The sequence below is a fragment of the Carcharhinus amblyrhynchos genome, chromosome 18 (genome assembly GCF_965287045.1).
Source record: "Carcharhinus amblyrhynchos chromosome 18, sCarAmb.v2.hapA, whole genome shotgun sequence".
Classification (NCBI taxonomy): Eukaryota; Metazoa; Chordata; class Chondrichthyes; order Carcharhiniformes; family Carcharhinidae; genus Carcharhinus; species Carcharhinus amblyrhynchos.
Window position 1 is genome coordinate 22,781,576 of NC_137341.1, and position 14,742 is coordinate 22,796,317.

The 14,742-nt window shown below is 42.0% G+C and overlaps 1 long non-coding RNA gene across 1 annotated transcript in view; it reads right to left on the reverse strand.

The window, feature by feature from the left end:
• Positions 1–1,801: 1,801 nt before the first annotated feature.
• Positions 1,802–14,742, reverse strand: part of LOC145354914 (uncharacterized) — a 113,049-nt gene continuing 100,108 nt past the window's right edge. Inside the window, exon 4 of the long non-coding RNA XR_013888915.1 lies at positions 1,802–3,886. This is a non-coding gene — a long non-coding RNA (uncharacterized LOC145354914). The remainder of the gene's footprint in view (positions 3,887–14,742) is intronic.

Consider the following 14,742-nt stretch of genomic DNA (forward strand, 5'->3'; position numbering starts at 1 on the left):
TGCACCGTGGATCAAGAATTATTTGTAATACAAGGAAGAAACAAAAATGTTGTAAAATGCACTGATTCGTGGAGTCGTTTAAGGTTATAGATATGCAAATAAGTTTGACTGAAATTTTCAGTTGTAAAGTTCTGAAAACTAAGGACTCTCTCAGGGCATCTGATTGTTAATTGGCCCCAAAGTGGGGAAAGAAATAGAATTTCAAAGTATAAGGAGAGTGAAATCAACGCAAAATATTGGACAATTTATTCTATCGGGAGGCTGCCTTATATTTGGAGCTTCTGGTTTTAGATTTAGAAACCTCTTCGATACATTTACCTCATTGAATCATTTATCATTTTAAATACCACGATTAGGGCATATCCAAGTCTTTCCTATCTAGAGAAAAGAAGTCCCACTTATTCGTTTTTCCTAATTAGTTCCAACATCACATTGTAAATCTTCACCGCCGTGTGCGTGCAGACCCGAACACAGCAGAATTCCCTCTCCCAAATCCTGATTTGCATCCCGATCGCTCCTGGCAAATGGCCCTGCTCTTGTTGTTTCTGACCCACTTAAACAAACACTTTGGACTCGATTCCACTGTACTTTGCTTCATTGATTGGGACATTTCGAAAAGAAGCAGATGAAGTGGCCACTTGGTTGAGAAGTTAATTAGTAATGTGCTGAAATTCCTTTGCTTAATTCCTATGAGAACCACATTCTGTTTTGCCGCTGCCTCAACTATGACGGTTCAAGTTAAGCACAGAAACCAAGATGCAACAGGACAAAGGAAGGGAGCATCACAAGGCACTTTTGTTGGTACAATTCCTGCACTCCTTGGCTTGAATATGTTTTGCTCCCTCTCCTCCACTGTGGTCTGAGGTGCTAAGATTGAGCACTGGTACAGGCATTATGCCAAGTCCTTATAACCAAATTGGCTTTGCTTACAATTCATGACAGTTGAAAACAATTCCAGGATTGTTGATTGGTGGGAAAAAAAAAGTCATGGGAGAATTTTCTGGAGTTGTTTCTGCTGTCTTGGGCATCATACTCAACGCTTAAAAATACACAATTTAGACTAATCCAATCAGGCTATTTTTGGAGTCATTTGTTTGGAAGTTATGCTAGTGGAATGGGCAGAATCAAATAAGATTCATTAGAACACTTGGATTTGTTTTTGTTGAAATCTGTATCACTGTGAGGCTGATGTAACTGTGATGGCCATTGACAGCATGAGTTCCCTGTCTGGTTTTTTTTAAAGCTTGTCTTTAGTTATCTCTGGCCATCCCAAAGTGCTTCACAATCAATTAAGTATTTTTGAAGTATAGTCATGGTTGCAGGAAATGTAGCAGCCAATTTACACACGGTGAGATCCAACAAATAGCAATAACAACCAGATGAACTGATTTGGTAATGTTGGAGATCTGAAATAAAAACAGGATGTACTGGAAAATTTCAGATCGGGCAGCATCCATGGAGAGAGAATGTTGATTAAGAGATGAATATTGGCATGGAACTCTGAGTGCAGTGGGATCTTTTACATCCACTTGAGGGTGAATGAAGCCCATGTAACTTCTCATCCAAATGATAGCACCTTTGACAATGCAGTATTCCCTCAGCACTGCAGTGGAGTGTCAGTCTGAATTAGAGGCTCCAGTATCTGTAGTGGAGGCTAAACCTACAACTTGGCAGAATTTGGACTCAATATTAAACCCCACAACTAAGAAAATTCTTGTCAAGGAATACTTTCCTTGGTAAAAAAGACAACCTTGAATTTGGAATGCAAATTAACAAGTTTTATTGAACAACGGAGATTAATACTTAACATTCCACAAGTTAAGGAAAGGTGCAGTACACTAGTTTAGTATATCTGTCTTTCCATGGATCCAAGGAATTATGGGGTCTTCTCTTGGCTCCTTAATCCTGGTCTCTTGACTCCTGACATTCTTTGAGATTTCAATTTGGTCAACTTAACTTTAATGTAGATACAAACCTTCTCTGCAGCTTAAGGCTTCAACTCTAGTTTCCCAGTTTAACAGCTGTAGCTTTCACTCCACCTTAACTGCTAAAGTTACACATTTCACAGTTGCTTGCTGAATGTTCCTTTATCTCTCTCTCACAAACAGAAAGCTGTTTCCAAATTAAGCCTATTCTCTCAATCTTCAACCCTAATATTGAATTCTTAATAGTAACCTCTACTCAATTCTTATGGCAGTCCTCAATCTGTGCCAGTTACATTGTTTCCATTGCTGAGGTCCCACATAAATGCTAACTTCCTACTCTGAACTGTTCTCTGCCAACAAATGTCCCCAGCAAGTATCTTTTGGCAAGTGAAAAAACCCAGTGTTGCACCCTTTATTGTTTCCCCTTTCTGTAGATAACTGCAAAATTTATCATCTGGATCAACACAACTATTAACTTCTAATAAAATATTTGCAATTCTTGACCAATGGGAAGTCTACTTCTGGATTCCCTTCAACAAACTAACCTTAATTTGTAGCATTTTGACTAGCAGACTGGGTACATCAAGCCCTCAACCGTCATTCTAACTTATCAGTATCACAGTGTTGGCTTTGGTTTACTGCTAATTTTAGACTCACTGAAGCCCAAATGTGCCCTAGTTATAAGTCCATGTGTTCTTTCTTATAGCTGCAGTACAGTATTTTGGCACTTCGAGACAGCAATTTAAAGACTACTAACATCTGAAAAGTACATACAAATTGAGACTTTTATATACAGTACAATTTGATAATTTGAACCTTATTAATACCACAAGTGTATCAATGAGGTGAAGTCTAACAAACTTATTAATCAGAGGCGAGAGTGCTATTACTGAGACACAGCTAACACTGTGGAATGAGTGGAGCCAGCCGTATGTTTTCTGGCATCTCCATTTGTCTGTTAGCCAAGGTTAAGGTTAGATTGGCTGAGAGTTTTTCTTGTGTATCGGAGCTCTTGGCTTGCATGAGAAGCCAAGTCTACTGCAATAAGGGCTCTGGAATCTATCCAAGAGCTTGGGCTCATAAAAACAAGATGATTATGTTATAATCTGCCTGGCACAGAGTTTCAAACAATGGTGCAGTTCAGAAAGCAGAATCACAGAGTGGGGGAAATAAAAATAAATGCAATGAATTAGCTGCCAAGTGGCAACAGTACACGGTGAGAGGCTCAGAGATATGAGCAAGTCATGGCTGGGGAGAGCAGAACAATTGGAAGTGAGAGCAGGGGCTCATTTTGTGGACATTGCTACAGAGTTTCCTTTCACGTGTTACGTTAGAATTCAATGCCTACAATGAAGAACAGCTAAGAATATCCTGCACTAAATGCATCCTTCGAGCACAATTACTTTTCAAGTCCATTGTCGGAACTGCACCATTGAACTTCACCTATCTTTTGATGGAGGATGGATAAAGATTTTCTGGTTTGGTTCCGTGTAATGCTGTTCTAGTTTGGTTGCTGTACACTTTGTGTTATGTTCATTATGGACAGACTGAAGGGCCAGGAAAACACTGCATTATAGAAACACTTGTTTCAAGTTGAATGGGTAGATTTTTTATTGTGGGAAGCAGGAAGGAAAGGTATTTTGATCAATACACCGTCACCTTCCTGAAGGGAACATGCTTCAGCAAGTAATAGTTAACAAAAGGGATTGTTGAACCAAATGTACTCATTCAGTCAGGCGTCAAAGTGGCATTTAACCAAGTGTCGCACCATGGCACCCTAGCAAAATGAAAGTTGATGGGAATCAGGGAGAAATGCTCCATGGCTGGAGTCACACCAAGTGCATAAGAAGATGGTTGTGGCTGTTGGAGGCCAATTGTCAGCCCTGGGACATCACTGCAGCTGTCCCTCAGGCTAGTGCCCTAGTTCCAATCATCTTCAGCTGCTTCATCAATTATCTTCCCTCTGTAAAATAAAAAGTAGTGATGTTTGCATAGTGTTCAATATCATTCACAGCTCCACAGATACTGAGCCGTTTGCAGTAACAACTGGATAACTTTCAGACTTGGACTGATAAGTGGAAATTAACATTCATGCAACACAGGTGTTAGGCAATGACCACTTCCAAAAAAAAATTTAACCATCTCCCTTGACATTCAATGATGAAATCATCCCTAACCATTGATATCCTAAACTTAACTGGGCCAGCCCTATAAATGCAGTAGCTGCAAGAACAGGTCTGAGACTTGGAATTCACTTCCAGACTCTCAAAAGTCTGACCATCACCTAAAAGGCACAAGTCAGAAGAGTGGTGGAATACACTCCATTTACTTGGATGACTGTAGCTCGAACAACACTCAAGAAGCTCAACATCATCCAGGCCAAAACAGCTTGCTTGATTAGCACCTAAGCCCCCAACTTAGCCATTCACTCCCTCCACCACCAGCGACATTGGCAGTAGTGTTCAGCATTTGGAAAATTCATTGCAGCAACTCATCAAGGTTCCTTCAACAACACCTTCCAGACCTTCATGGGAACACCACCTACTCTAAGTCTTTCAAACTACCCTGACTTGAAACTATATTGCTGTTCTTTCATTGTTGAAATCCTGGAACTCCCTCCATAAACGCACTGTGGGTGTGTCTACAATACATGGACTGAGCTGTTCAAGAAGATGGCTCACCACCACCACCTCCTCAAAGGAAATTAGGGATGGGCAATAAATGCTGGCCTTGTCAACCATGCTTAAATTCCATGAATAAAAAGCCAACTTCACATCGCTTTTTAAATATAATTAATGTCATTTACACACAATCCAATTCCATGTAGACCCAATTAAATTCTGGGACACATCGCACTTCTTCACAATTCCTTTGATGGAATGTTATTGAATGCCTTTTTGAAGTTCAAATAAATAACATCCAATGATAGTCCCTTATCTACCACTTTCACTACCTCCTCAGCAACTAGGTTTATTAGATATGACCTCCATTTACAAGTTCATGCTCAGTCTCTCTGAGCTACTCGTGTTTAGCCATGATATGGAGATGCCAGCGTTAGACTGAGGTAAGCTTAGTAAGAAGTCTCACAATACCAGGTTAAACTCCAACACGATCATTTGGTAGCTCAAGAACAAGCTATCGGAGTGCTGCTCCTTCATCAGGTGAGTGGGAGTCATGTTCACAAACAGGATATATAAAGACACAATCTCAATTTACAAGATAATGGTTGGAATGTGAGTCTTTACACATAATCAAGTCTTAAAGGTACAGACAATGTGAGTGGAGAGAGGGTTAAGCACAGGTTAAAGAGATAAGTATTGTCTCCAGCCAGGACAGTTCATGAGATTTTGCAAGCTCAGGCAAGTCATGGGGGTTACAGATAGTGTGACATGAACCAAGATCGCGGTTGAGGCCGTCCTCATGGGTGCGGAACTTGGCTGCCTTCAGGAGAATAGTGAGCACAACACCACACAACCCTGCCACAGCAACCTCTGCAAGACGTGCCGGATCATCGACACGGATGCCATCATTTCATGAGAGAACACCATTCACCAGGTACACGGTATATACTCTTGCAACTCAGCCAATGTTTTCTACCTGATATGCTACAGGGAAGGATGTCCTGAGGCATGGTACATTGGACAGACCATGCAGACGCTACGACAACAGATGAATGAATACTGCTCGACAATCACCAGGCAGGAGTGGTCTCTTCCTGTTGGGGCTTCTGAGCTGCGGGTAAGCATTCTCCAAGGCAGCTTTCATGACACACGACAATGCAGAATCGCTGAGCAGAGACTGATAACCAAGTTCCACACACATGAGGACAGCCTCAACCAGGATCTTGGGTTCATGTCACACTATCTGTAACCACCATGACTTGCCTGAGCTTGCAAAATCTCAGCAACTGTCCTGGCTGAAGACAATACACATCTTTAACGTGTGCTTAACCCTCTCTCCACTGACAAAGTCTGTACGTTTAAGACTTGATTATTTGTAAAGACTCGCATTCCAGCCATTATCTCGTAAATTGAGTTTGTGTCTTTGTATGCCTTGTTTGTGAACAAAACTTCCACTCACCTGATGAAGGGGTAGCGCTCTGAAAGCTTGTGGTTTGTGCTACCAAATAAACCTCTTGGACTTTAACCTGGTGTTGTGAGACTTCTTACTACTCATGATTATCCATGTGCTCAATCACCTTTTCCCCAAAAACATATTCCCCATAATGTATAATTTTCTTGTTCATCCCTACTATGTTTTTTAGATAATGGAATGACATTGACAATCCAAAAGGAAAATTCCTGAATCAACTGAGTTAAGAAAATCATGATTATATGTTTGGATACAGTGTAGATATGCTTAAATATATTTGATATATTTAAATAAATTGTCAATAAATTTGAATATATCACATAAATATTTAGATATATTGTAGATACAAGGTGGACTATCTGTCTTGCATCTTGGAAATAAAGGGATGAAAATAAAAAATAAGAGTTTATATACAAGATAAATAGAGTGTTTTTAAGAAGTAATAAGCTGAGATATTTGCCCAGTGGGCTTATGGATTGAATAAGTATTAAAACTGAAAATCAGACCACTAAAATATTTCCATGAAATAATTTACCTGAAGCATTTCTAATAACCAATAGATTTTATTTAGTTAATTACCTTATTTCATAATTATTTTAATTAACAATTTTAATCCCACAAATATGAAACACAAATATCTGATTTCACAATTATTATATTCAAAAACATTATTTGACTGTTTTTTAATTATCATGAATTGACTTTAATTTACTTGGCTTGACTTGATCTGGTTTAATTAGATTTGCAATTCTATATGATTTTTACTAATCATTCCCTGTATCCTCAATATCACTCAAAATCATGAAGATCAAAATAATCTACATGTATTTCCTCAATGTTTGTTAATACTCTGAATATTTCATTACCTGTGTTTAAAGGGATCTGTAACACCTCTCTATATATTTTCAGTGTCACTATCTGTATGTCCAGTGTTTGCTGGAATATTAAATATTTCACAACAAATCATTTTAGAAGTTCTTGCAGCAAAGAGATTTCTTGGTGTTTCTGCTTACCTCAGTTATTTTCTAATGTTTTCAAGAAGTGTTTTGTTTTGTTGTTGTTCCCATGAGAACATTCAGTGAGTCAGGTAGTTCGTTTAAGTTTTAAAGTTTTAAGCTTATTTATTAGTGTCACATGTAGGCTTAAGTTAATGCTGCAATGAAGTTATTGTGAAAATACCCAAGTCGCCACACTCCGGTGCCTGTTCGAGTACACTGAGGGAGTATTTATCATGGTCAATGTGCCTAACACGCATGTCTTTCAAACCGTAGGAGGAAATTGAGGCACCTGGAGATAACCTACGTAGGCATGACGAGAACATACAGACAGTGACCCAAGTGAGGAATCGAACCTGGATCTCTGGTGTTGTGAGGCAGCAGTGTAACCACTGTGCCACCCAACCACTGTGCCACCATGTCTTAAGGATGGCAATTGTAAATTGACAGTTTGTACAACACATTGAAGGTGGCTCTTTTTCCCACAATATCGCCGTATCTCTGATCTAATACAGATATATTCTGGGTCACTATAGTTAGACTCTTCATACAGAAACATGTTCCCAAACTCCTCCAGTCTAAAGTTTTTTCAGTCAAGCAAGTGCAGAGAACGACTGACTCCAGTGATTATACCCATACATCTGAAACAATTTATAGACACTGGACTATTAACCCAACGGTCACACAATCACCTTGACCCAGTGACCTGATTCATGAACTCTATTAGCAGCTCTTGGGCAGCATTATATCTCTTATTAACTTCTAATTGCTACATACAGAGCCAGTGATTTAATACACTGCCTGCTCTACCTGTGTAACAGAGTTTATCAAAGATCTCACTGGCAGCTCAACCTTCTTCATTAATAAATACCATCTCCATCCTTCCTTTATTTAGTGTAAGAAACCTTCAGAAGATCTCTTCCTTAGTTCTCATATCTCAATTATATCCACCACACTCTCTTTGACATTAGTCTTTGCGTATTAGTTTTGTTTCTCCTCTTGTTGGTAAATATCTCTTATTTCTAGGTTCATTCCTTTATAGAGAGGATTTGCCAAGATCTATTTGTAAACCTTCCCCCCGTTTCCTCCCTCTGGTCCCCTAATCAGTCGAGCAGCAGTGGGGAGGGAAATCACGTTAAAGTTTATCAGCTTTCAGAAAGGAGTGAGAGCTGAGGAGGGGAGTATTCCTTCCCATTCTCCCCTGGATTAGAGGCCAAAATATTCTGACAGAGATTCACTTTCCCACAGATTAAGAGGTCAGGGGTAATACCAACTTCCCAAAGCTCCATGATGTAGTGAACTCTTGCACACATTCAGTGTAATGGAACATTAGCAAATATTGGCAAACCGCATAGCATTCACAAGCCCGGAGTGGTCAAGCACAGAGAGGCTGGATTATATTTTATACCCCAGATAAATAAGGGTGAATGGAGAGTGGGATGTGACTGAAAGGGCAACAGTGGCTGTCAATTCACAATAAAAGGACTGGGGCAAGAGAGAAGTGTACAAAGAACAAAGAAAGTTACAGTACAGGAACAGGCCCTTCCGCCCTCCAAGCCTGTGCTGACCATGCTGCCCGACTGAACTAAAGCCCCCTCCCCTTCCAGGGACCATTTCTCTCTATTCCCATCCTATTCATGTATTTGTCAAGACACACCTTAAAAGTCACTATCACATCTGCTTCCACTACTTCTCTCGGCAACGAGTTCCAGGCACCCACCATCCTCTGTGTAAAAAAACCTGCCTCGTACACCTCCTTTAAATCTTGCCCCTCGCACCTTAAACCTGTGCCCCCTATTAATTGACTCTTTCACCCTGGGAGAAAGTTTCTGACTATCCACTCTGTCCATGACCCTCATAATCTTGTAGACTTCTACCAGATCGCCCCTCAACCTCTGTTTTTCCAGTGAGAACAAAGCAAACTTCTTCAACCTCTCCTCATAGCTAATGCCCTCCATACCAGGCAACATCCTGGTAAATTTTCTCCAACGCCTCCACATCCTTCTGGTAGTCCAGAATTGAACACTGTATTCCAAGTGCAGCATAACCAAAGTTCTATAAAGCTGCAACATGACTTGCTAATTTTTAAATTTTTAATTTTTAGACAATACACATCTCTTTAACTTGTGCTTAACCCTCTCTCCACTCACATTGTCTGTACCTTTAAAACTTGGTTATCTGTAAAGACCCGCATTCTAACCATTATCTTGTAAATTGAGTTTGTGTCTATAAATGCCCTGTTTGTGAACACAGCTTCCACTCGCCTGATGAAGGGGTAGTACTCCGAAAGCTTGTGGCTTGTACTACCAAATAAAGTGTTGGACTTTAACCTGGTGTTGTGAGACTTCTTACTGTGTCTATTATACAGTGTGTCTCTCCAACACTCACTGACCTGTGTATGTCGTAATATTTGCTGTTGTATTGCTGAAAAGAGAGTTATGTCTTGCACTCATCAGAACAAATACAAGAATGGCAAATTTCAAACAATTCCAAAAATTTATATTACAGGAGGAAATGATGCTGATTCATTGAAAAGCAAGGCTCCCAGGTAATTTTTAAAAAGGTGCAAAGTTTGAACGTGTTCCTTTTATTTGCAGAGCTTGGGTCCTGGGTCCCTGTGTATGAATGTATGTCTCTTCTAGTGAGCATAGAAGAACCACGTTATGAGCTTGATTGATTAACTTAAATTGGCTGTTAGTGGTGTTAATAGTGTACTTAGGATTGTTCAACAAGTGCCACCCAATTGTGCAGTTTTGATTTAGGTTTTGCAGGCACGGGCTGGTTAAGTACAGTCTGTATTCTGCATATTACAAACAATCAAAGGGACACGCTGTTTGATTCAATCAGCCAATCACTGTGAATCAAACAGCATGTTCCTTTGATTGTTTGTAATATGCAGAATACAGACTGTACTTAACCAGCCCGTGCCTGCAAAACCTAAATCAAAACTGCACAATTGGGTGGCACTTGTTGAACAATCCTAAGTACACTATTAACACCACTAACAGCCAATTTAAGTTAATCAATCAAGCTCATAACGTGGTTCTTCTATGCTCACTAGAAGAGACATACATTCATACACAGGGACCCAGGACCCAAGCTCTGCAAATAAAAGGAACACTGGGACATGCAGCCTGCAGACCTGGACCTCACTCCAGCACTGAAATTGATACAAGATGTTGTTTAGTTGTGTGGTAGGCAGAACAGCTTTTTAAATTAATCAACCTTTCCAAAATATAAACATCTCTCGTGTTTTCCTATTGCCTTGGCTTTTGGGTCAGGCAAAATTGTAGTGGTTGTGGTGTCTTCTCTTTAAGACATCACAACAAGAGAGTGTCACCTGGCTTGAGGAATCAGTAGGAACCAAAAGCAAGTGATCACCCCAGGGGGTGAAGTTTTTTTCAGTCAGAGTACAGTGGGACACTGATTAGCACTGCTGTCTCACAGCACCAGGGACTTAGGTTCGATTCCCGGTTTGGGTCACTGTTTGTGCGGAGTCTGCATGTTCTCCCCATGTTTGCGTGGGGTTTCTCTGGATACTCCCACAGTCTGAAAAACGTGCTGATTAGGTGCATTGACCTGAACAGGCGCTAGAATGTGGCGACTAGGGGAATTTCACAGTAACTTCATTGCAGTGTTAATGTAAGCTTTACTTGTGACTAATAAATAAACTTTACATCTGGCAACCATGTAGTCAAATGTAAAGGCTGGAGTGCTCCTCCAGGCAACCATGGGCTGGAAAACACTTTATAGTTTATTGTTATCAATAAATATTTTTTGTTCCTACAGGATCCCTGCAGTGCAGAAAGAGGCCAACCAGCCCATCGAGTTTGCACTGACTCTCCAAAAGAGCCATCACACCCAAGCCCTGTCCAATCCCTGTTACCCTTTGCATTTACCATGGCTTATCTAGCCAACCTACACAACCTTGGACACTAAGGAGCAATTTAACATGGCCTATCCACCTCACCTGCACATCTTTGGACAGTGGGAGGAAATGATGTGGAGATGCTGGTGTTGGACTGGAGTAAACACTGTAAGAAGTCTGACAACACCAGGTTTAAGTCCGACCGATTTATTTGATAGTAAACTCACAAGCTTTCGAGGTTTACCTCTTTGTCAGGTGAATGAAGAGTTCTGGCCTCAGACAGAGCATATAAAGCACAGACAGTTTACAGATTACTGATTAGAAAGTGAATCTTTACACCTAACCTGCTGTTCAAGTCTTAAAGTGGCCGACAATGTGAGTGGAAGGAGCACTGATCACAGTTTAAAGAGATGTGTATTGTCTCCAAGACAGTACAGTAAGTGAGGTTTTGCAAACCCAGGCAAGTCATGGGGGTTACAGATAGTGCGACATGAACCCAAGATCCCTGTTGAGACCGTCCTCATGTGTGCAGAACTTGGCTATCAGTCTCTGCTCAGCGACTCTGCGCTGTCGTGTGTCGTGAAGGCCGCCTTGGAGAATGCTTACCCGAAGGTCAGAGGCTGAATGCCCGTGACCACTGAAGTGTTCGCCAACAGGAAGGGAACAGTCTTGTCTGGTGATTGTCGAGCGACGTTCATTCATCCGTTGTCGTAGCGTCTGCATGGTCTCCCCAATGTACCATGCTTCGGGACATCCTTTCTTGCAACGTATCAGGTAGGCAATGTTGGCCGAGTTGCAAGAGTATGTACCGTGTACCTCGTGGATGGTATTCTCACGTGTGATGATGTCAACCACGTCGATGATCCGACATGTCTTGCAGAGGTTGCTGTGGCAGGGTTGTGTGGTATTGCAGCCACTGTTCTCCAGTAGGCTGGGTAGTTTGCTGCGAACAATGGTCTGTTTGAGGTTGTGCAGCTGTCTGAAGGCAAGAAGTGGGGGTGTGGGGATGGCCCTGGCGAGATGTTCGTCTTCATCAATGATATGTTGAAGACTCCAGAGAAGATGTCGTAGCTTCTCCGCTCCGGGAAAGTACCGGACGACGAAGGGTACTCTGTCTACCGTGTCCCATGTTTGTCTTCTGAGGAGGTTGGTGCGGTTTTTTGCTGTGGTGCATCAGAACTGTCGATCGATGAGTCGAGCACCATATCCTGTTCTTATGAGGGCATCTTTCAGCGTTTGAAGGTGTCTGTCACGATCCTCCTCATCTGAACAGATCCTGTGTATACGGAGGGCTTGTCCATAGGGGATGGCTTCTTTAACGTGTTTAGGGTGGAAGCTGGAGAAGTGGAGCATTGTGAGGTTGTCTGTGGGCTTGCGGTACAGTGAGGTGCTGAGGTGACCATCCTTGATGGAGGTGTGTGTGTCCAAGAATGCAACCGATTCCGGAGAATAGTCCATGGTGAGTCTGATGGTGGGGTGGAACTTGTTGATATCATCATATAGTCATTTCAGTGATTGTTCACCATGAGTCCAAAGGAAGAAAATGTCGTCATGTATCTAGTGTATAGCACTGGTTGAAGATCCTGTGCGGTGAAGAAGTCTTGTTCGAACATCATCACACATGAGAATACCATCCACCGGGTACACGGTACATACTCTTGCAACTCAGCCAACATTGCCTACCTGATACATTGCAAGAAAGGATGTCCCGACGCATGGTACATTGGGGAGACCATGCAGACGCTACGACAACGGATGAATGAACGTCGCTCGACAATCACCAGACAAGACTGTTCCCTTCCTGTTGGCGAACACTTCAGTGGTCACGGGCATTCAGCCTCTGACCTTCGGGTAAGCATTCTCCAAGGCGGCCTTCACGATACACAACAGCGCAGAGTTGCTGAGCAGAGACTGATAGCCAAGTTCCGCACACATGAGGACGGTCTCAACAGGGATCTTGGGTTCATGTTGCACTATCTGTAACCCCCATGACTTGTTTGGGTTTGCAAAACCTCAATTTACTCTCTGGAGACAATACACATCTCTTTAACCTGTGATCAGTGCTCTTTCCACTCACATTGTCAGCCACTTTAAGACTTGAATAGCAGGTTAGGTGTAAAGATTCGCATTCTAATCAGTAATCTGTAAACTGTCTGTGCTTTACATGCTCTGTCTGAGGCCAGAACTCTTCATTCACCTGACGAAGAGGTAAACCTCAAAAGCTTGTGAGTTTACTATCAAATAAATCGGTCGGACTTAAACCTGGTGTTGTCAGACTTCTTACAGTGGGAGAAAACCCATACAAACTCGGAGAGAATGTGCCAATTCTACACAGTTAGTCACTTGAGGCTGGAATTAAACCCAGGTCCCTGGCACTGTGAGGCAGCAGTGCTAACCACTGTGGCACCACGCTGCTTCTTGATGATATCTGAAGTGCACAACACTATTACATATTGGATACGAGGCAGATAAATTTCAATGGCACAGGCAAGTTGGTTGAGACTTGAAAAAGAGGGATTGTCATCTAAGTGTCAGGCTGAGTGCGAGGAGACTCTCAGAGAGAGTTACTGGAGTAGTGCTGGTCCCTAAGCGATGGTTGAAGTAGCGAACCTGGTGTAGCAGCAAGTCAAGAGGTTTGGAATGATATGGAGAGTTGGGATGAAGAGGTACTGGCCTTCAGGAGCAAGAGAAATAAAACTGAAGTTAGAAAGATGGTTAGGAGCTGCTACGGGTTTTGTTTTTCCTGGAAGAGAGGGAAACAGAGGAAACAGAGCAATATTTGAAGTAAAAAGAGATAACCAGAGAGGGGAGAGCTGGGTTTTGGATTTAAAAAGAAGAAATGGGATGGGAGGCAGAGATTTACTAAAGTTGGACAAGTTCAGAATTAAAAGAAGGAAAAAATAATTCCGCAAGGAGCTGCAGGACCTTTCCTGAAATTGCAGGAAAATGAAGAGACTAGGATCTTGGGGTTCCTGATCTAAGTACAGCCTGTGAGGGGTTCCGGGTAATGGACCCTGCACTGTGGGGGAGGGGGGGGGGGGGGGGGGGGGAGGTTCCTGGTATTGGCCTCTACAATGAGGGGCAGGGGGGGCTGCAGGCAGTGTGGTTTGGAAGTTTTTTAGGCGGAGAAGACTTCCATCTGTTTGAAAGTAAAAACGGTTGAATAAGTTTTTAAGAAGCATCCTGACTGGATGGTGCAAGAGCCTTTAGTGAATTTGACAAAAAGATAGATGTTAGAACAAAAGGAGCGGGGGAACAGAATCTCCAGGCAGTTAGAAGAGGTAGAAGAAAAACCTGCAGAAATCGCAGCGAAATCTTTTACAAGAGAAAAGAGGAGTTTAAAAAGTGCTATAAAGGTTCAAAGAAAGGGAGCTGCCAAAATTCTAAAAGTGCAGAAAAGCACAGAGAGCAACTGCAGTTTAAAAAAGCATTGACAGTCCTATAGCTGTAATGCATTTAAAGTCCTACAACATTTAATGTAACAACCATTAGAAGGAACAAAGGACAAGGAATGGGAAAATCAAAATCTCAATTCTGAAAAGAGCAACACAAGACCTCAGCGGAAGAAATTAAGGTCTCAAGTAAGAGGCAATGCTGGAGCTCTGAGGACATAATAATCCCTCAAGGGAGAGGTAACACCAGATTCAGAGTAGGTAGCAAAAGACCCTGACAGGGTGCACACTGGATGACTCTGGAGAAGGGGGAGCACTGAGAAGGCCCAGAGAGGGCGTAGTACTGAAAACCCTGGAAGGCGGATGGGGTTGGGTACGGGGGAGCTCTGGGAAACCCCGGAGAGAACCCAGACAGAGGACAAAGGAAGAAAGACCCTTACTGATTACTTGAATAGCTGACGGCAGAAGGT